A 20489-nucleotide genomic window follows, 5' to 3' on the forward strand; every position below is an offset into this window, starting at 1 on the left:
TTGCTGTCAGGGAGGCTGCCAGACAATTTTCCATGCACACTCTGGGCTGGGGGGCAGTCAACCACCAGTACACACAGCAGAACCTAAACCCATACCATTATTGCTAAGCAGCAAGACAGGGGCCCATTGCACTCCCACGGGGCCTTTTTAAATGCAATCCATAACCCGGATTTGCCAGGAACCCTTCTTACTCCTCCTACTTGCATGTGACACTGGGCTTAGGATCTGCATAGGAAACACACTCACAAGCACACACCTACCTTTGTTGCCTGCAGATGCCTCCTTGGCTGTCCCCAAACGGTATCAAACCAACACCCACGGGAAGCTGTAAGCATAGAGGACATGCCTGCACCCCATTGGACTTACCTGTGTGGGTTAAATCCGGGTTATTTGACAACCTATGGCGGTGATGGTTCTGCTCAGGCAGAGCAGTGCTGATGCTCCTCATAAAGCTGTCGCTGCTGTGAAGGTTCTAGGTGACATCACAAATCCCTTTGGTTACATACACAACAAAGCTGGGTTGTTGTTGTTTACACTCTGCAAGGCCTGTGGAAGTGAGTGACATCATAGCACTGTAGTTCTGAGGGTTCAAGATGGATGCAACAATCTCCTGTTGCTTCTATGAAGGCCGTAATAGACGACATCACCAAACAGCTCCATAGTCACATACACAGCAAAGGAGAGATGTTGTTTACACCTAGTGATGTCAGTGGTATTGAGTGACATCACAGCACAGTGCTAAGGCTCCTGGGCCTGGACACAGCAGCGGCTGCAATATCTCAACGGAGAATACGTTTATATCTATGTGTGTGTGTGCGCATATATATATATATATATATATATATATATATATATATATTTCTCCGCCGAAATCACTTTTAAACCCATTTCCACCTTTTTTTCCCTTCTCTTCCTCTTACTTTTTTTTCACGTTTTTTTACGTTTTTCTCCTTTTCGCCTCTTTTCTGGGCGTATTATTCTTCTTTTTCTTCTTTTTTTTCGTCTAATGCATACCCCATCAGTGCAGCAATGCTTATTCAATACCGCCAGCAGATGGAGACACTGGGGGATAATTTTCTAAGGATTTATACTGATTTTTCCTGTCTGAATTTGTCGCACAGAAAGTTGCAGGCCAAATATGTGTGACATTTCTGCGACTTTAGCTTCTAGAGCATTTTTACAACATTATACATAGGTGCTGAATACATAAAAAGCGACTGTTCAGCGACAGACAAGTCGCATCGGCTGAAAGTAGGCCAGAATGTCAGTCCATGTTGGAGCAGGTTTAGATACAGTCTAAAGCATAGATCTCAAAGTCTGTGCACAGAATTTAGCAAGGGCCTCGCACCTTCTGATGCATCAGGTAGGTGCACAATAGCATAGCCTAACCCTCTGTACTTTGGTCTATATTGATGCGGGACATAGACAGCCAGCTGATGACCAATCCATTAGTGCAATGGATGGCTGGAAGCATTTGTCTTTGCCTTTGCAATACCACAGAAGCAATGCATGGTCAATGTACAGCAATGACACACCTGTGTGAACAGCCAGGAGACCCCCCCCCCATGTTATGTTACATAGTTACATAGTTAGTACGGTCGAAAAAAGACATATGTCCATCACGTTCAACCAGGGAATTAAGGGGTAGGGGTGTGGCGCGATATTGGGGAAGGGATGAGATTTTATATTTCTTCATAAGCATTAATCTTATTTTGTCAATTAGGAACATTCAGCACCCACCCGCTATCAAGGCAGCTGCCTATCATGTCATGCCCTACCTGCACAGGTGTGCTGGCTACTCAAATGATCCAATTAAGGAGGCCATTTAGTCAGCAGCAGCAGAAGTCCTGTGCCTGGACGCTCCAACAGGGGCCAGACACAAGCAGAAGCAGAAGCAGCAGAAGAAGCAGCAGCAGCACCACCTTTTGTTTTTTGGCTGCAGCAGCAGCAAGGCCCACAGGGCTGGCTAGCTGGCTAGCCAGCAAGCAGGTAGCAATGAAAGTAGGAATCTTTCTTTTTAACCCTGTAAGGGGGTGGTGCACTGTACCCGAAGATACTGCCATATCGGGTCAATGCATAGGGCGACGGAAGCAAGCTTCGAAATCGGCCCCCGTTCTCAAAAATCCATTTAATATATGGTCCCCAGATAGGGGACGTATCAGATATTAAACTGATAAGAACAGATACTACACTTGATCTTAGCCAAAAGGCCGAGAAGCGATAACCGTGAAAGGGGCGGGCCCAACAAGGTCCCCTTCATGGGCACTATCACTGCTTGCTGTCAGGGAGGCTGCCAGACAATTTTCCATGCACACTCTGGGCTGGGGGGCAGTCAACCACCAGTACACACAGCAGAACCTAAACCCATACCATTATTGCTAAGCAGCAAGACAGGGGCCCATTGCACTCCCACGGGGCCTTTTTAAATGCAATCCATAACCCGGATTTGCCAGGAACCCTTCTTACTCCTCCTACTTGCATGTGACACTGGGCTTAGGATCTGCATAGGAAACACACTCACAAGCACACACCTACCTTTGTTGCCTGCAGATGCCTCCTTGGCTGTCCCCAAACGGTATCAAACCAACACCCACGGGAAGCTGTAAGCATAGAGGACATGCCTGCACCCCATTGGACTTACCTGTGTGGGTTAAATCCGGGTTATTTGACAACCTATGGCGGTGATGGTTCTGCTCAGGCAGAGCAGTGCTGATGCTCCTCATAAAGCTGTCGCTGCTGTGAAGGTTCTAGGTGACATCACAAATCCCTTTGGTTACATACACAACAAAGCTGGGTTGTTGTTGTTTACACTCTGCAAGGCCTGTGGAAGTGAGTGACATCATAGCACTGTAGTTCTGAGGGTTCAAGATGGATGCAACAATCTCCTGTTGCTTCTATGAAGGCCGTAATAGACGACATCACCAAACAGCTCCATAGTCACATACACAGCAAAGGAGAGATGTTGTTTACACCTAGTGATGTCAGTGGTATTGAGTGACATCACAGCACAGTGCTAAGGCTCCTGGGCCTGGACACAGCAGCGGCTGCAATATCTCAACGGAGAATACGTTTATATCTATGTGTGTGTGTGCGCATATATATATATATATATATATATATATATATATATATATATATATATATATATTTCTCCGCCGAAATCACTTTTAAACCCATTTCCACCTTTTTTTCCCTTCTCTTCCTCTTACTTTTTTTTCACGTTTTTTTACGTTTTTCTCCTTTTCGCCTCTTTTCTGGGCGTATTATTCTTCTTTTTCTTCTTTTTTTTCGTCTAATGCATACCCCATCAGTGCAGCAATGCTTATTCAATACCGCCAGCAGATGGAGACACTGGGGGATAATTTTCTAAGGATTTATACTGATTTTTCCTGTCTGAATTTGTCGCACAGAAAGTTGCAGGCCAAATATGTGTGACATTTCTGCGACTTTAGCTTCTAGAGCATTTTTACAACATTATACATAGGTGCTGAATACATAAAAAGCGACTGTTCAGCGACAGACAAGTCGCATCGGCTGAAAGTAGGCCAGAATGTCAGTCCATGTTGGAGCAGGTTTAGATACAGTCTAAAGCATAGATCTCAAAGTCTGTGCACAGAATTTAGCAAGGGCCTCGCACCTTCTGATGCATCAGGTAGGTGCACAATAGCATAGCCTAACCCTCTGTACTTTGGTCTATATTGATGCGGGACATAGACAGCCAGCTGATGACCAATCCATTAGTGCAATGGATGGCTGGAAGCATTTGTCTTTGCCTTTGCAATACCACAGAAGCAATGCATGGTCAATGTACAGCAATGACACACCTGTGTGAACAGCCAGGAGACCCCCCCCCCCATGTTATGTTACATAGTTACATAGTTAGTACGGTCGAAAAAAGACATATGTCCATCACGTTCAACCAGGGAATTAAGGGGTAGGGGTGTGGCGCGATATTGGGGAAGGGATGAGATTTTATATTTCTTCATAAGCATTAATCTTATTTTGTCAATTAGGAACATTCAGCACCCACCCGCTATCAAGGCAGCTGCCTATCATGTCATGCCCTACCTGCACAGGTGTGCTGGCTACTCAAATGATCCAATTAAGGAGGCCATTTAGTCAGCAGCAGCAGAAGTCCTGTGCCTGGACGCTCCAACAGGGGCCAGACACAAGCAGAAGCAGAAGCAGCAGAAGAAGCAGCAGCAGCACCACCTTTTGTTTTTTGGCTGCAGCAGCAGCAAGGCCCACAGGGCTGGCTAGCTGGCTAGCCAGCAAGCAGGTAGCAATGAAAGTAGGAATCTTTCTTTTTAACCCTGTAAGGGGGTGGTGCACTGTACCCGAAGATACTGCCATATCGGGTCAATGCATAGGGCGACGGAAGCAAGCTTCGAAATCGGCCCCCGTTCTCAAAAATCCATTTAATATATGGTCCCCAGATAGGGGACGTATCAGATATTAAACTGATAAGAACAGATTTTTTTTTTTTTTTTTTTTTTATCTAAAGCCGAGGAACGTGCTTTCGATTCACCCAAAGTGCAAGAAAAGGTGCAAACGTGTTACACTAAAAAAACGTGCACAAAGGATGCGGTCTATCGCAAGCCCTTCTCCGATAGGAGAGAGGCCCCCCAACAAACCTTACCCTTCGCCTCCGGACCAAAAGGTACCTGCGAGGTTCCAGGTTCGATGTCCCTTTTCGCCGAAGCTACTAGGGGACCACAAATGCTCCCGGCATCCCCCTTGGCGTTAGCCAAGGTATCTGCCCGCAGAGCCGATTACGGTAGGTACCCTGCCAAAGCAGGAGTACCCGGGGTGTTTGCAGGGAGGTGCGGAACCTAATGGCCACACACACCTCCCCTAGACCGCCAGGAGGGACACCCAGAAGGGCTACCGCATCCTGACCAATCCTGTGAACACACAACACGCAAAAAGTGACACAGTGAGACAAAAAAGAAATAAATAAGTGAATGTGTGCAGATATACTGCCCGGACATCCGGCCGGATCTATAAAAATTTCTCTGATCCTAGCCAGAAGGCCGGGAATCAAGAGGTGAGTGCCACAAGGTGAAGAGATTATGGTGCCCGTGCTTCAACTCAGTGAGTCTATCCTCCCAGTGAGTTTCGGCACCTCGGGGTCACCACTCCCCGAGGCACAAAAGTACCTCGGCTCTAGACCCTCTCAGCCTCATGGCGAGACCCGGAGGGAACAGGTCACATCGGGGCAGCCGTCGAGCTGATTCCTCAGAACCAGCCCCGGAAAGCCCTGGTACACCTGCATCCTCCATGCAGCACCCATCCCCACCAGCCCCATACCGGCGTTACTATCCACCGGCATGAAAAACTGATAAGAACAGATACTACACTTGATCTTAGCCAAAAGGCCGAGAAGCGATAACCGTGAAAGGGGCGGGCCCAACAAGGTCCCCTTCATGGGCACTATCACTGCTTGCTGTCAGGGAGGCTGCCAGACAATTTTCCATGCACACTCTGGGCTGGGGGGCAGTCAACCACCAGTACACACAGCAGAACCTAAACCCATACCATTATTGCTAAGCAGCAAGACAGGGGCCCATTGCACTCCCACGGGGCCTTTTTAAATGCAATCCATAACCCGGATTTGCCAGGAACCCTTCTTACTCCTCCTACTTGCATGTGACACTGGGCTTAGGATCTGCATAGGAAACACACTCACAAGCACACACCTACCTTTGTTGCCTGCAGATGCCTCCTTGGCTGTCCCCAAACGGTATCAAACCAACACCCACGGGAAGCTGTAAGCATAGAGGACATGCCTGCACCCCATTGGACTTACCTGTGTGGGTTAAATCCGGGTTATTTGACAACCTATGGCGGTGATGGTTCTGCTCAGGCAGAGCAGTGCTGATGCTCCTCATAAAGCTGTCGCTGCTGTGAAGGTTCTAGGTGACATCACAAATCCCTTTGGTTACATACACAACAAAGCTGGGTTGTTGTTGTTTACACTCTGCAAGGCCTGTGGAAGTGAGTGACATCATAGCACTGTAGTTCTGAGGGTTCAAGATGGATGCAACAATCTCCTGTTGCTTCTATGAAGGCCGTAATAGACGACATCACCAAACAGCTCCATAGTCACATACACAGCAAAGGAGAGATGTTGTTTACACCTAGTGATGTCAGTGGTATTGAGTGACATCACAGCACAGTGCTAAGGCTCCTGGGCCTGGACACAGCAGCGGCTGCAATATCTCAACGGAGAATACGTTTATATCTATGTGTGTGTGTGCGCATATATATATATATATATATATATATATATATATATATATATTTCTCCGCCGAAATCACTTTTAAACCCATTTCCACCTTTTTTTCCCTTCTCTTCCTCTTACTTTTTTTTCACGTTTTTTTACGTTTTTCTCCTTTTCGCCTCTTTTCTGGGCGTATTATTCTTCTTTTTCTTCTTTTTTTTCGTCTAATGCATACCCCATCAGTGCAGCAATGCTTATTCAATACCGCCAGCAGATGGAGACACTGGGGGATAATTTTCTAAGGATTTATACTGATTTTTCCTGTCTGAATTTGTCGCACAGAAAGTTGCAGGCCAAATATGTGTGACATTTCTGCGACTTTAGCTTCTAGAGCATTTTTACAACATTATACATAGGTGCTGAATACATAAAAAGCGACTGTTCAGCGACAGACAAGTCGCATCGGCTGAAAGTAGGCCAGAATGTCAGTCCATGTTGGAGCAGGTTTAGATACAGTCTAAAGCATAGATCTCAAAGTCTGTGCACAGAATTTAGCAAGGGCCTCGCACCTTCTGATGCATCAGGTAGGTGCACAATAGCATAGCCTAACCCTCTGTACTTTGGTCTATATTGATGCGGGACATAGACAGCCAGCTGATGACCAATCCATTAGTGCAATGGATGGCTGGAAGCATTTGTCTTTGCCTTTGCAATACCACAGAAGCAATGCATGGTCAATGTACAGCAATGACACACCTGTGTGAACAGCCAGGAGACCCCCCCCCCATGTTATGTTACATAGTTACATAGTTAGTAACGGTCGAAAAAAGACATATGTCCATCACGTTCAACCAGGGAATTAAGGGGTAGGATGTGGCGCGATATTGGGGAAGGGATGAGATTTTATATTTCTTCATAAGCATTAATCTTATTTTGTCAATTAGGAACATTCAGCACCCACCCGCTATCAAGGCAGCTGCCTATCATGTCATGCCCTACCTGCACAGGTGTGCTGGCTACTCAAATGATCCAATTAAGGAGGCCATTTAGTCAGCAGCAGCAGAAGTCCTGTGCCTGGACGCTCCAACAGGGGCCAGACACAAGCAGAAGCAGAAGCAGCAGAAGAAGCAGCAGCAGCACCACCTTTTGTTTTTTGGCTGCAGCAGCAGCAAGGCCCACAGGGCTGGCTAGCTGGCTAGCCAGCAAGCAGGTAGCAATGAAAGTAGGAATCTTTCTTTTTAACCCTGTAAGGGGGTGGTGCACTGTACCCGAAGATACTGCCATATCGGGTCAATGCATAGGGCGACGGAAGCAAGCTTCGAAATCGGCCCCCGTTCTCAAAAATCCATTTAATATATGGTCCCCAGATAGGGGACGTATCAGATATTAAACTGATAAGAACAGATACTACACTTGATCTTAGCCAAAAGGCCGAGAAGCGATAACCGTGAAAGGGGCGGGCCCAACAAGGTCCCCTTCATGGGCACTATCACTGCTTGCTGTCAGGGAGGCTGCCAGACAATTTTCCATGCACACTCTGGGCTGGGGGGCAGTCAACCACCAGTACACACAGCAGAACCTAAACCCATACCATTATTGCTAAGCAGCAAGACAGGGGCCCATTGCACTCCCACGGGGCCTTTTTAAATGCAATCCATAACCCGGATTTGCCAGGAACCCTTCTTACTCCTCCTACTTGCATGTGACACTGGGCTTAGGATCTGCATAGGAAACACACTCACAAGCACACACCTACCTTTGTTGCCTGCAGATGCCTCCTTGGCTGTCCCCAAACGGTATCAAACCAACACCCACGGGAAGCTGTAAGCATAGAGGACATGCCTGCACCCCATTGGACTTACCTGTGTGGGTTAAATCCGGGTTATTTGACAACCTATGGCGGTGATGGTTCTGCTCAGGCAGAGCAGTGCTGATGCTCCTCATAAAGCTGTCGCTGCTGTGAAGGTTCTAGGTGACATCACAAATCCCTTTGGTTACATACACAACAAAGCTGGGTTGTTGTTGTTTACACTCTGCAAGGCCTGTGGAAGTGAGTGACATCATAGCACTGTAGTTCTGAGGGTTCAAGATGGATGCAACAATCTCCTGTTGCTTCTATGAAGGCCGTAATAGACGACATCACCAAACAGCTCCATAGTCACATACACAGCAAAGGAGAGATGTTGTTTACACCTAGTGATGTCAGTGGTATTGAGTGACATCACAGCACAGTGCTAAGGCTCCTGGGCCTGGACACAGCAGCGGCTGCAATATCTCAACGGAGAATACGTTTATATCTATGTGTGTGTGTGCGCATATATATATATATATATATATATATATATATATATATATATTTCTCCGCCGAAATCACTTTTAAACCCATTTCCACCTTTTTTTCCCTTCTCTTCCTCTTACTTTTTTTTCACGTTTTTTTACGTTTTTCTCCTTTTCGCCTCTTTTCTGGGCGTATTATTCTTCTTTTTCTTCTTTTTTTTCGTCTAATGCATACCCCATCAGTGCAGCAATGCTTATTCAATACCGCCAGCAGATGGAGACACTGGGGGATAATTTTCTAAGGATTTATACTGATTTTTCCTGTCTGAATTTGTCGCACAGAAAGTTGCAGGCCAAATATGTGTGACATTTCTGCGACTTTAGCTTCTAGAGCATTTTTACAACATTATACATAGGTGCTGAATACATAAAAAGCGACTGTTCAGCGACAGACAAGTCGCATCGGCTGAAAGTAGGCCAGAATGTCAGTCCATGTTGGAGCAGGTTTAGATACAGTCTAAAGCATAGATCTCAAAGTCTGTGCACAGAATTTAGCAAGGGCCTCGCACCTTCTGATGCATCAGGTAGGTGCACAATAGCATAGCCTAACCCTCTGTACTTTGGTCTATATTGATGCGGGACATAGACAGCCAGCTGATGACCAATCCATTAGTGCAATGGATGGCTGGAAGCATTTGTCTTTGCCTTTGCAATACCACAGAAGCAATGCATGGTCAATGTACAGCAATGACACACCTGTGTGAACAGCCAGGAGACCCCCCCCCCATGTTATGTTACATAGTTACATAGTTAGTACGGTCGAAAAAAGACATATGTCCATCACGTTCAACCAGGGAATTAAGGGGTAGGGGTGTGGCGCGATATTGGGGAAGGGATGAGATTTTATATTTCTTCATAAGCATTAATCTTATTTTGTCAATTAGGAACATTCAGCACCCACCCGCTATCAAGGCAGCTGCCTATCATGTCATGCCCTACCTGCACAGGTGTGCTGGCTACTCAAATGATCCAATTAAGGAGGCCATTTAGTCAGCAGCAGCAGAAGTCCTGTGCCTGGACGCTCCAACAGGGGCCAGACACAAGCAGAAGCAGAAGCAGCAGAAGAAGCAGCAGCAGCACCACCTTTTGTTTTTTGGCTGCAGCAGCAGCAAGGCCCACAGGGCTGGCTAGCTGGCTAGCCAGCAAGCAGGTAGCAATGAAAGTAGGAATCTTTCTTTTTAACCCTGTAAGGGGGTGGTGCACTGTACCCGAAGATACTGCCATATCGGGTCAATGCATAGGGCGACGGAAGCAAGCTTCGAAATCGGCCCCCGTTCTCAAAAATCCATTTAATATATGGTCCCCAGATAGGGGACGTATCAGATATTAAACTGATAAGAACAGATTTTTTTTTTTTTTTTTATCTAAAGCCGAGGAACGTGCTTTCGATTCACCCAAAGTGCAAGAAAAAGTGCAAACGTGTTACACTAAAAAAAACGTGCACAAAGGATGCGGTCTATCGCAAGCCCTTCTCCGATAGGAGAGAGGCCCCCCAACAAACCTTACCCTTCGCCTCCGGACCAAAAGGTACCTGCGAGGTTCCAGGTTCGATGTCCCTTTTCGCCGAAGCTACTAGGGGACCACAAATGCTCCCGGCATCCCCCTTGGCGTTAGCCAAGGTATCTGCCCGCAGAGCCGATTACGGTAGGTACCCTGCCAAAGCAGGAGTACCCGGGGTGTTTGCAGGGAGGTGCGGAACCTAATGGCCACACACACCTCCCCTAGACCGCCAGGAGGGACACCCAGAAGGGCTACCGCATCCTGACCAATCCTGTGAACACACAACACGCAAAAAGTGACACAGTGAGACAAAAAAGAAATAAATAAGTGAATGTGTGCAGATATACTGCCCGGACATCCGGCCGGATCTATAAAAATTTCTCTGATCCTAGCCAGAAGGCCGGGAATCAAGAGGTGAGTGCCACAAGGTGAAGAGATTATGGTGCCCGTGCTTCAACTCAGTGAGCCTATCCTCCCAGTGAGTTTCGGCACCTCGGGGTCACCACTCCCCGAGGCACAAAAGTACCTCGGCTCTAGACCCTCTCAGCCTCATGGCGAGACCCGGAGGGAACAGGTCACATCGGGGCAGCCGTCGAGCTGATTCCTCAGAACCAGCCCCGGAAAGCCCTGGTACACCTGCATCCTCCATGCAGCACCCATCCCCACACCGGCGTTACTGTCCACCGGCATGAAAAACTGATAAGAACAGATACTACACTTGATCTTAGCCAAAAGGCCGAGAAGCGATAACCGTGAAAGGGGCGGGCCCAACAAGGTCCCCTTCATGGGCACTATCACTGCTTGCTGTCAGGGAGGCTGCCAGACAATTTTCCATGCACACTCTGGGCTGGGGGGCAGTCAACCACCAGTACACACAGCAGAACCTAAACCCATACCATTATTGCTAAGCAGCAAGACAGGGGCCCATTGCACTCCCACGGGGCCTTTTTAAATGCAATCCATAACCCGGATTTGCCAGGAACCCTTCTTACTCCTCCTACTTGCATGTGACACTGGGCTTAGGATCTGCATAGGAAACACACTCACAAGCACACACCTACCTTTGTTGCCTGCAGATGCCTCCTTGGCTGTCCCCAAACGGTATCAAACCAACACCCACGGGAAGCTGTAAGCATAGAGGACATGCCTGCACCCCATTGGACTTACCTGTGTGGGTTAAATCCGGGTTATTTGACAACCTATGGCGGTGATGGTTCTGCTCAGGCAGAGCAGTGCTGATGCTCCTCATAAAGCTGTCGCTGCTGTGAAGGTTCTAGGTGACATCACAAATCCCTTTGGTTACATACACAACAAAGCTGGGTTGTTGTTGTTTACACTCTGCAAGGCCTGTGGAAGTGAGTGACATCATAGCACTGTAGTTCTGAGGGTTCAAGATGGATGCAACAATCTCCTGTTGCTTCTATGAAGGCCGTAATAGACGACATCACCAAACAGCTCCATAGTCACATACACAGCAAAGGAGAGATGTTGTTTACACCTAGTGATGTCAGTGGTATTGAGTGACATCACAGCACAGTGCTAAGGCTCCTGGGCCTGGACACAGCAGCGGCTGCAATATCTCAACGGAGAATACGTTTATATCTATGTGTGTGTGTGCGCATATATATATATATATATATATATATATATATATATATATATTTCTCCGCCAAAATCACTTTTAAACCCATTTCCACCTTTTTTTCCCTTCTCTTCCTCTTACTTTTTTTTCACGTTTTTTTACGTTTTTCTCCTTTTCGCCTCTTTTCTGGGCGTATTATTCTTCTTTTTCTTCTTTTTTTTCGTCTAATGCATACCCCATCAGTGCAGCAATGCTTATTCAATACCGCCAGCAGATGGAGACACTGGGGGATAATTTTCTAAGGATTTATACTGATTTTTCCTGTCTGAATTTGTCGCACAGAAAGTTGCAGGCCAAATATGTGTGACATTTCTGCGACTTTAGCTTCTAGAGCATTTTTACAACATTATACATAGGTGCTGAATACATAAAAAGCGACTGTTCAGCGACAGACAAGTCGCATCGGCTGAAAGTAGGCCAGAATGTCAGTCCATGTTGGAGCAGGTTTAGATACAGTCTAAAGCATAGATCTCAAAGTCTGTGCACAGAATTTAGCAAGGGCCTCGCACCTTCTGATGCATCAGGTAGGTGCACAATAGCATAGCCTAACCCTCTGTACTTTGGTCTATATTGATGCGGGACATAGACAGCCAGCTGATGACCAATCCATTAGTGCAATGGATGGCTGGAAGCATTTGTCTTTGCCTTTGCAATACCACAGAAGCAATGCATGGTCAATGTACAGCAATGACACACCTGTGTGAACAGCCAGGAGACCCCCCCCCCATGTTATGTTACATAGTTACATAGTTAGTACGGTCGAAAAAAGACATATGTCCATCACGTTCAACCAGGGAATTAAGGGGTAGGGGTGTGGCGCGATATTGGGGAAGGGATGAGATTTTATATTTCTTCATAAGCATTAATCTTATTTTGTCAATTAGGAACATTCAGCACCCACCCGCTATCAAGGCAGCTGCCTATCATGTCATGCCCTATCTGCACAGGTGTGCTGGCTACTCAAATGATCCAATTAAGGAGGCCATTTAGTCAGCAGCAGCAGAAGTCCTGTGCCTGGACGCTCCAACAGGGGCCAGACACAAGCAGAAGCAGAAGCAGCAGAAGAAGCAGCAGCAGCACCACCTTTTGTTTTTTGGCTGCAGCAGCAGCAAGGCCCACAGGGCTGGCTAGCTGGCTAGCCAGCAAGCAGGTAGCAATGAAAGTAGGAATCTTTCTTTTTAACCCTGTAAGGGGGTGGTGCACTGTACCCGAAGATACTGCCATATCGGGTCAATGCATAGGGCGACGGAAGCAAGCTTCGAAATCGGCCCCCGTTCTCAAAAATCCATTTAATATATGGTCCCCAGATAGGGGACGTATCAGATATTAAACTGATAAGAACAGATACTACACTTGATCTTAGCCAAAAGGCCGAGAAGCGATAACCGTGAAAGGGGCGGGCCCAACAAGGTCCCCTTCATGGGCACTATCACTGCTTGCTGTCAGGGAGGCTGCCAGACAATTTTCCATGCACACTCTGGGCTGGGGGGCAGTCAACCACCAGTACACACAGCAGAACCTAAACCCATACCATTATTGCTAAGCAGCAAGACAGGGGCCCATTGCACTCCCACGGGGCCTTTTTAAATGCAATCCATAACCCGGATTTGCCAGGAACCCTTCTTACTCCTCCTACTTGCATGTGACACTGGGCTTAGGATCTGCATAGGAAACACACTCACAAGCACACACCTACCTTTGTTGCCTGCAGATGCCTCCTTGGCTGTCCCCAAACGGTATCAAACCAACACCCACGGGAAGCTGTAAGCATAGAGGACATGCCTGCACCCCATTGGACTTACCTGTGTGGGTTAAATCCGGGTTATTTGACAACCTATGGCGGTGATGGTTCTGCTCAGGCAGAGCAGTGCTGATGCTCCTCATAAAGCTGTCGCTGCTGTGAAGGTTCTAGGTGACATCACAAATCCCTTTGGTTACATACACAACAAAGCTGGGTTGTTGTTGTTTACACTCTGCAAGGCCTGTGGAAGTGAGTGACATCATAGCACTGTAGTTCTGAGGGTTCAAGATGGATGCAACAATCTCCTGTTGCTTCTATGAAGGCCGTAATAGACGACATCACCAAACAGCTCCATAGTCACATACACAGCAAAGGAGAGATGTTGTTTACACCTAGTGATGTCAGTGGTATTGAGTGACATCACAGCACAGTGCTAAGGCTCCTGGGCCTGGACACAGCAGCGGCTGCAATATCTCAACGGAGAATACGTTTATATCTATGTGTGTGTGTGCGCATATATATATATATATATATATATATATATATATATTTCTCCGCCGAAATCACTTTTAAACCCATTTCCACCTTTTTTTCCCTTCTCTTCCTCTTACTTTTTTTTCACGTTTTTTTACGTTTTTCTCCTTTTCGCCTCTTTTCTGGGCGTATTATTCTTCTTTTTCTTCTTTTTTTTCGTCTAATGCATACCCCATCAGTGCAGCAATGCTTATTCAATACCGCCAGCAGATGGAGACACTGGGGGATAATTTTCTAAGGATTTATACTGATTTTTCCTGTCTGAATTTGTCGCACAGAAAGTTGCAGGCCAAATATGTGTGACATTTCTGCGACTTTAGCTTCTAGAGCATTTTTACAACATTATACATAGGTGCTGAATACATAAAAAGCGACTGTTCAGCGACAGACAAGTCGCATCGGCTGAAAGTAGGCCAGAATGTCAGTCCATGTTGGAGCAGGTTTAGATACAGTCTAAAGCATAGATCTCAAAGTCTGTGCACAGAATTTAGCAAGGGCCTCGCACCTTCTGATGCATCAGGTAGGTGCACAATAGCATAGCCTAACCCTCTGTACTTTGGTCTATATTGATGCGGGACATAGACAGCCAGCTGATGACCAATCCATTAGTGCAATGGATGGCTGGAAGCATTTGTCTTTGCCTTTGCAATACCACAGAAGCAATGCATGGTCAATGTACAGCAATGACACACCTGTGTGAACAGCCAGGAGACCCCCCCCCCATGTTATGTTACATAGTTACATAGTTAGTACGGTCGAAAAAAGACATATGTCCATCACGTTCAACCAGGGAATTAAGGGGTAGGGGTGTGGCGCGATATTGGGGAAGGGATGAGATTTTATATTTCTTCATAAGCATTAATCTTATTTTGTCAATTAGGAACATTCAGCACCCACCCGCTATCAAGGCAGCTGCCTATCATGTCATGCCCTACCTGCACAGGTGTGCTGGCTACTCAAATGATCCAATTAAGGAGGCCATTTAGTCAGCAGCAGCAGAAGTCCTGTGCCTGGACGCTCCAACAGGGGCCAGACACAAGCAGAAGCAGAAGCAGCAGAAGAAGCAGCAGCAGCACCACCTTTTGTTTTTTGGCTGCAGCAGCAGCAAGGCCCACAGGGCTGGCTAGCTGGCTAGCCAGCAAGCAGGTAGCAATGAAAGTAGGAATCTTTCTTTTTAACCCTGTAAGGGGGTGGTGCACTGTACCCGAAGATACTGCCATATCGGGTCAATGCATAGGGCGACGGAAGCAAGCTTCGAAATCGGCCCCCGTTCTCAAAAATCCATTTAATATATGGTCCCCAGATAGGGGACGTATCAGATATTAAACTGATAAGAACAGATACTACACTTGATCTTAGCCAAAAGGCCGAGAAGCGATAACCGTGAAAGGGGCGGGCCCAACAAGGTCCCCTTCATGGGCACTATCACTGCTTGCTGTCAGGGAGGCTGCCAGACAATTTTCCATGCACACTCTGGGCTGGGGGGCAGTCAACCACCAGTACACACAGCAGAACCTAAACCCATACCATTATTGCTAAGCAGCAAGACAGGGGCCCATTGCACTCCCACGGGGCCTTTTTAAATGCAATCCATAACCCGGATTTGCCAGGAACCCTTCTTACTCCTCCTACTTGCATGTGACACTGGGCTTAGGATCTGCATAGGAAACACACTCACAAGCACACACCTACCTTTGTTGCCTGCAGATGCCTCCTTGGCTGTCCCCAAACGGTATCAAACCAACACCCACGGGAAGCTGTAAGCATAGAGGACATGCCTGCACCCCATTGGACTTACCTGTGTGGGTTAAATCCGGGTTATTTGACAACCTATGGCGGTGATGGTTCTGCTCAGGCAGAGCAGTGCTGATGCTCCTCATAAAGCTGTCGCTGCTGTGAAGGTTCTAGGTGACATCACAAATCCCTTTGGTTACATACACAACAAAGCTGGGTTGTTGTTGTTTACACTCTGCAAGGCCTGTGGAAGTGAGTGACATCATAGCACTGTAGTTCTGAGGGTTCAAGATGGATGCAACAATCTCCTGTTGCTTCTATGAAGGCCGTAATAGACGACATCACCAAACAGCTCCATAGTCACATACACAGCAAAGGAGAGATGTTGTTTACACCTAGTGATGTCAGTGGTATTGAGTGACATCACAGCACAGTGCTAAGGCTCCTGGGCCTGGACACAGCAGCGGCTGCAATATCTCAACGGAGAATACGTTTATATCTATGTGTGTGTGTGCGCATATATATATATATATATATATATATATATATATATATATTTCTCCGCCGAAATCACTTTTAAACCCATTTCCACCTTTTTTTCCCTTCTCTTCCTCTTACTTTTTTTTCACGTTTTTTTACGTTTTTCTCCTTTTCGCCTCTTTTCTGGGCGTATTATTCTTCTTTTTCTTCTTTTTTTTCGTCTAATGCATACCCCATCAGTGCAGCAATGCTTATTCAATACCGCCAGCAGATGGAGACACTGGGGGATAATTTTCTAAGGATTTATACTGATTTTTCCTGTCTGAATTTGTCGCACAGAAAGTTGCAGGCCAAATATGTGTGACATTTCTGCGACTTTAGCTTCTAGAGCATTTTTACAACATTATTTTTACAACATTATACATAGGTGCTGAATACATAAAAAGCGACTGTTCAGCGACAGACAAGTCGCATCGGCTGAAAGTAGGCCAGAATGTCAGTCCATGTTGGAGCAGGTTTAGATACAGTCTAAAGCATAGATCTCAAAGTCTGTGCACAGAATTTAGCAAGGGCCTCGCACCTTCTGATGCATCAGGTAGGTGCACAATAGCATAGGCCTAACCCCTCTGTACTTTGGTCTATATTGATGCGGGACATAGACAGCCAGCTGATGACCAATCCATTAGTGCAATGGATGGATGCTGAAGCATTTGTCTTTGCCTTTGCAATACCACAGAAGCAATGCATGGTCAATGTACAGCAATGACACACCTGTGTGAACAGCCAGGAGACCCCCCCCCCATGTTATGTTACATAGTTACATAGTTAGTACGGTCGAAAAAAGACATATGTCCATCACGTTCAACCAGGGAATTAAGGGGTAGGGGTGTGGCGCGATATTGGGGAAGGGATGAGATTTTATATTTCTTTCATAAGCATTAATCTTATTTTGTCAATTAGGAACATTCAGCACCCACCCGCTATCAAGGCAGCTGCCTATCATGTCATGCCCTACCTGCACAGGTGTGCTGGCTACTCAAATGATCCAATTAAGGAGGCCATTTAGTCAGCAGCAGCAGAAGTCCTGTGCCTGGACGCTCCAACAGGGGCCAGACACAAGCAGAAGCAGAAGCAGCAGAAGAAGCAGCAGCAGCACCACCTTTTGTTTTTTGGCTGCAGCAGCAGCAAGGCCACAGGGCTGGCTAGCTGGCTAGCCAGCAAGCAGGTAGCAATGAAAGTAGGAATCTTCTTTTTAACCCTGTAAGGGGGTGGTGCACTGTACCCGAAGATACTGCCATATCGGGTCAATGCATAGGGCGACGGAAGCAAGCTTCGAAATCGGCCCCCCGTTCTCAAAAATCCATTTAATATATGGTCCCCAGATAGGGGACGTATCAGATATTAAACTGATAAGAACAGATACTACACTTGATCTTAGCCAAAAGGCCGAGAAGCGATAACCGTGAAAGGGCGGGCCCAACAAGGTCCCCTTCATGGGGCACTATCACTGCTTGCTGTCAGGGAGGCTGCCAGACAATTTTCCATGCACACTCTGGGCTGGGGGGCAGTCAACCACCAGTACACACAGCAGAACCTAAACCCATACCATTATTGCTAAGCAGCAAGACAGGGGCCCATTGCACTCCCACGGGGCCTTTTTAAATGCAATCCATAACCCGGATTTGCCAGGAACCCTTCTTACTCCTCCTACTTGCATGTGACACTGGGCTTAGGATCTGCATAGGAAACACACTCACAAGCACACACCTACCTTTGTTGCCTGCAGATGCCTCCTTGGCTGTCCCCAAACGGTATCAAACCAACACCCCACGGGAAGCTGTAAGCATAGAGGACATGCCTGCACCCCATTGGACTTACCTGTGTGGGTTAAATCCGGGTTATTTGACAACCTATGGCGGTGATGGTTCTGCTCAGGCAGAGCAGTGCTGATGCTCCTCATAAAGCTGTCGCTGCTGTGAAGGTTCTAGGTGACATCACAAATCCCTTTGGTTACATACACAACAAAGCTGGGTTGTTGTTGTTTACACTCTGCAAGGCCTGTGGAAGTGAGTGACATCATAGCACTGTAGTTCTGAGGGTTCAAGATGGATGCAACAATCTCCTGTTGCTTCTATGAAGGCCGTAATAGACGACATCACCAAACAGCTCCATAGTCACATACACAGCAAAGGAGAGATGTTGTTTACACCTAGTGATGTCAGTGGTATTGAGTGACATCACAGCACAGTGCTAAGGCTCCTGGGCCTGGACACAGCAGCGGCTGCAATATCTCAACGGAGAATACGTTTATATCTATGTGTGTGTGTGCGCATATATATATATATATATATATATATATATATATATATATATATTTCTCCGCCGAAATCACTTTTAAACCCATTTCCACCTTTTTTTCCCTTCTCTTCCTCTTACTTTTTTTTCACGTTTTTTTTACGTTTTTCTCCTTTTCGCCTCTTTTCTGGGCGTATTATTCTTCTTTTTCTTCTTTTTTTTCGTCTAATGCATACCCCATCAGTGCAGCAATGCTTATTCAATACCGCCAGCAGATGGAGACACTGGGGGATAATTTTCTAAGGATTTATACTGATTTTTCCTGTCTGAATTTGTCGCACAGAAAGTTGCAGGCCAAATATGTGTGACATTTCTGCGACTTTAGCTTCTAGAGCATTTTTACAACATTATACATAGGTGCTGAATACATAAAAAGCGACTGTTCAGCGACAGACAAGTCGCATCGGCTGAAAGTAGGCCAGAATGTCAGTCCATGTTGGAGCAGGTTTAGATACAGTCTAAAGCATAGATCTCAAAGTCTGTGCACAGAATTTAGCAAGGGCCTCGCACCTTCTGATGCATCAGGTAGGTGCACAATAGCATAGCCTAACCCTCTGTACTTTGGTCTATATTGATGCGGGACATAGACAGCCAGCTGATGACCAATCCATTAGTGCAATGGATGGCTGGAAGCATTTGTCTTTGCCTTTGCAATACCACAGAAGCAATGCATGGTCAATGTACAGCAATGACACACCTGTGTGAACAGCCAGGAGACCCCCCCCCCCCATGTTATGTTACATAGTTACATAGTTAGTACGGTCTGAAAAAAGACATATGTCCATCACGTTCAACCAGGGAATTAAGGGGTAGGGGTGTGGCGCGATATTGGGGAAGGGATGAGATTTTATATTTCTTCATAAGCATTAATCTTATTTTGTCAATTAGGAACATTCAGCACCCACCCGCTATCAAGGCAGCTGCCTATCATGTCATGCCCTACCTGCACAGGTGTGCTGGCTACTCAAATGATCCAATTAAGGAGGCCATTTAGTCAGCAGCAGCAGAAGTCCTGTGCCTGGACGCTCCAACAGGGGCCAGACACAAGCAGAAGCAGAAGCAGCAGAAGCAGCAGCAGCACCACCTTTTGTTTTTTGGCTGCAGCAGCAGCAAGGCCCACAGGGCTGGCTAGCTGGCTAGCCAGCAAGCAGGTAGCAATGAAAGTAGGAATCTTTCTTTTTAACCCTGTAAGGGGGTGGTGCACTGTACCCGAAGATACTGCCATATCGGGTCAATGCATAGGGCGACGGAAGCAAGCTTCGAAATCGGCCCCCGTTCTCAAAAATCCATTTAATATATGGTCCCCAGATAGGGGACGTATCAGATATTAAACTGATAAGAACAGATACTACACTTGATCTTAGCCAAAAGGCCGAGAAGCGATAACCGTGAAAGGGGCGGGCCCAACAAGGTCCCCTTCATGGGCACTATCACTGCTTGCTGTCAGGGAGGCTGCCAGACAATTTTCCATGCACACTCTGGGCTGGGGGGCAGTCAACCACCAGTACACACAGCAGAACCTAAACCCATACCATTATTGCTAAGCAGCAAGACAGGGGCCCATTGCACTCCCACGGGGCCTTTTTAAATGCAATCCATAACCCGGATTTGCCAGGAACCCTTCTTACTCCTCCTACTTGCATGTGACACTGGGCTTAGGATCTGCATAGGAAACACACACACAAGCACACACCTACCTTTGTTGCCTGCAGATGCCTCCTTGGCTGTCCCCAAACGGTATCAAACCAACACCCACGGGAAGCTGTAAGCATAGAGGACATGCCTGCACCCCATTGGACTTACCTGTGTGGGTTAAATCCGGGTTATTTGACAACCTATGGCGGTGATGGTTCTGCTCAGGCAGAGCAGTGCTGATGCTCCTCATAAAGCTGTCGCTGCTGTGAAGGTTCTAGGTGACATCACAAATCCCTATGGTTACATA

At 46.8% G+C, this 20489-nt stretch overlaps 9 non-coding genes and 1 pseudogene across 9 annotated transcripts; all 10 read right to left on the bottom strand.

The window, feature by feature from the left end:
• Positions 1-2031: 2031 nt before the first annotated feature.
• On the bottom strand, positions 2032-2222 carry LOC130303018 (U2 spliceosomal RNA). The gene has a single exon (XR_008853145.1). It is a non-coding gene; the product is annotated as a U2 spliceosomal RNA (small nuclear RNA).
• A 2099-nt stretch (positions 2223-4321) lies between these two features.
• On the bottom strand, positions 4322-4509 carry LOC130303046 (U2 spliceosomal RNA). Its single transcript, XR_008853173.1, has one exon. It is a non-coding gene; the product is annotated as a U2 spliceosomal RNA (small nuclear RNA).
• A 693-nt stretch (positions 4510-5202) lies between these two features.
• On the bottom strand, positions 5203-5390 carry LOC130303050 (U2 spliceosomal RNA). The gene has a single exon (XR_008853175.1). It is a non-coding gene; the product is annotated as a U2 spliceosomal RNA (small nuclear RNA).
• Positions 5391-7476: 2086 nt separating this feature from the next.
• LOC130303019 (U2 spliceosomal RNA) lies at positions 7477-7667 on the bottom strand. The gene has a single exon (XR_008853146.1). It is a non-coding gene; the product is annotated as a U2 spliceosomal RNA (small nuclear RNA).
• A 2086-nt stretch (positions 7668-9753) lies between these two features.
• On the bottom strand, positions 9754-9936 carry LOC130303044 (U2 spliceosomal RNA). The gene has a single exon (XR_008853172.1). It is a non-coding gene; the product is annotated as a U2 spliceosomal RNA (small nuclear RNA).
• A 694-nt stretch (positions 9937-10630) lies between these two features.
• On the bottom strand, positions 10631-10809 carry LOC130303052 (U2 spliceosomal RNA; annotated as a pseudogene).
• A 2086-nt stretch (positions 10810-12895) lies between these two features.
• Positions 12896-13086, bottom strand: LOC130303020 (U2 spliceosomal RNA). Its single transcript, XR_008853148.1, has one exon. It is a non-coding gene; the product is annotated as a U2 spliceosomal RNA (small nuclear RNA).
• Positions 13087-15166: 2080 nt separating this feature from the next.
• LOC130303021 (U2 spliceosomal RNA) lies at positions 15167-15357 on the bottom strand. Its single transcript, XR_008853149.1, has one exon. It is a non-coding gene; the product is annotated as a U2 spliceosomal RNA (small nuclear RNA).
• A 2101-nt stretch (positions 15358-17458) lies between these two features.
• On the bottom strand, positions 17459-17650 carry LOC130303039 (U2 spliceosomal RNA). Its single transcript, XR_008853167.1, has one exon. It is a non-coding gene; the product is annotated as a U2 spliceosomal RNA (small nuclear RNA).
• A 2090-nt stretch (positions 17651-19740) lies between these two features.
• LOC130303022 (U2 spliceosomal RNA) lies at positions 19741-19931 on the bottom strand. The gene has a single exon (XR_008853150.1). It is a non-coding gene; the product is annotated as a U2 spliceosomal RNA (small nuclear RNA).
• Between the last annotated feature and the right edge of the window lie 558 nt (positions 19932-20489).

Source organism: Hyla sarda, unplaced genomic scaffold (genome assembly GCF_029499605.1).
Source record: "Hyla sarda isolate aHylSar1 unplaced genomic scaffold, aHylSar1.hap1 scaffold_1188, whole genome shotgun sequence".
Taxonomy (NCBI): domain Eukaryota; kingdom Metazoa; phylum Chordata; class Amphibia; order Anura; family Hylidae; genus Hyla; species Hyla sarda.